The sequence below is a fragment of the Mandrillus leucophaeus genome, unplaced genomic scaffold, assembly GCF_000951045.1.
Source record: "Mandrillus leucophaeus isolate KB7577 unplaced genomic scaffold, Mleu.le_1.0 Scaffold201, whole genome shotgun sequence".
NCBI lineage: Eukaryota > Metazoa > Chordata > Mammalia > Primates > Cercopithecidae > Mandrillus > Mandrillus leucophaeus.
Window position 1 is genome coordinate 1,492,395 of NW_012102044.1, and position 1,726 is coordinate 1,494,120.

At 47.9% G+C, this 1,726-nt stretch overlaps 1 protein-coding gene and 1 long non-coding RNA gene across 2 annotated transcripts in view; both read right to left on the reverse strand.

Annotated features, from left to right (window-relative positions):
* LOC105539249 overlaps positions 1–421 on the reverse strand; it is a 6,815-nt gene extending 6,394 nt beyond the window's left edge. The window contains exon 1 of the long non-coding RNA XR_001006019.1: positions 188–421. This is a non-coding gene — a long non-coding RNA (uncharacterized LOC105539249). The remainder of the gene's footprint in view (positions 1–187) is intronic.
* The window catches only part of MCF2L (MCF.2 cell line derived transforming sequence-like), a 256,715-nt gene that overhangs the window by 247,601 nt on the left and 7,388 nt on the right, over positions 1–1,726 (reverse strand). The window lies entirely within an intron of this gene.

Consider the following 1,726-nt stretch of genomic DNA (forward strand, 5'->3'; position numbering starts at 1 on the left):
TGTACCAGGGAGAATTACGATCTCAACAACTAAATCATTTCCAAACCCCTACTGCTATAATTTTGCTTTCCTGCAAGTGTTCATAATTATAAATAACAGCTGTGATGATCACCGTTGTTCATGAATGTTTGTGACAATATTTTTATCATTCTCTTCGTTTAAATTCTTAGAAGTGGACGTTGCTGACTGAAAACCAAAAATATTTGAAGACTTTTACTCACATCAATTGTTTTCCAGTGTATCGATTATATCGATAAGGACTGGAATTCCTACCCGCAGGCTTGGAATTTTTGGCCATAAAAATGGAAAGAGAAAGAGACCTTGTGGTCAGTATTACATTTCTTTAAACTGAACAGGTCAGACTATTTCTATGCAAGCTTTATATTCACTTTCTATGAACGCGTGCCTCTTTTTCACTCTGTAAGACGGATACGTAGATAAACACCTATCCTTTGTTGCAATTTTTTTCTCCAGGTTTTCATTTGCTGGTCAGTCTTCTTGGTGATTTTTCAGGTACAGTTGTAAGGTTCAGGTAGTAAAATCTCTTCATTTCTTGGCCAGGCACCGTGGCTCACGCCTGTAATCCCAGCATTTTGGGAGGCAGAGGCAGGAGGATCACTTGAGGTCAGGAGTTTGAAACCAGCCTGGCGAACATTAGCTGGATGTGGTGGCACGCACCTGTAATCCCAGCATTTTGGGAGGCAGAGGCAGGAGGATCACTTGAGGTCAGGAGTTTGAAACCAGCCTGGCCAACATGGTGAAACCCCGTCTCTACTAAAAATACAAAGATTAGCCAGGGTGTGGTAGTGCATGCCTGTAATGCCTGCTACTTGGGAGGCTGAGGCACGAGAATCGCTGGAACCCAGGAGGCAGAGGCCACAGTGAGCTGAGATTGCACCACTGCACTCCATCCAGCCTGGGCAACAGAGCAAGACTCTGTCTCATAAAACAAACAAACAAAACAAAACAAGACAAAATACCCTCTTCATTTCTTGTTTCCATCAGATCCTTCAAAGGGTTTCATCCTCTTGGGTACTAGACTCGCCTCCAAATGCCACTGAGCACTGCATTCGAGTTCACAGATCCATTGGCTGCCCACCTCTGTGCTAGTGTAGGACCTCCCAAGTGCACTCCTGATGAAGACGTTTGCACAGAACGCTGGGGTGAAGGGTCAAGCCTGTCCCAAACCCCTGAAGACAGCCCATTGGGATCAACGCCTTAGCCCGGCTTCAATCCATGCTGGGCGGGGAGGCCGGGTCCGTAGACACAGGGGCGAAGGACGTACTCATGCTGCCAAGTGCCTCCCGAGACTGGCAGGACACTGGCTGGCTGTGGACGAGATGCTGAGCCCTCTGCTGGAATCGCAAGCGAGGGATTAGACATCTGGGGAGAGGTTGGTTACGGGGCTTCCTCGGGAACAGGCAGTGTTTTTACCAGTCCCGGACAGATGGGCAGAATCTTAACCCAGACGTGGACAAGGCAAGTGTGAGGGAGAGAATTTCTTTGCAGCGGGAACAGTTCAAACCAAGTGAATCCCCCTCTCCAGATCATCCCCTCGGCAAAGCTGAGAGCAGTATGAATAAACATAAGCATGGGCCGGGCGTGGTGGTTAACACCTGTAACCCCAGCACTTTGGGAGCCTGAGGCAGGCGGATCACGAGGTTAGGAGATCGAGACCATCCTGGCCAACATGGTGAAACCTCGTCTCTACTAAAAATACAAAAAT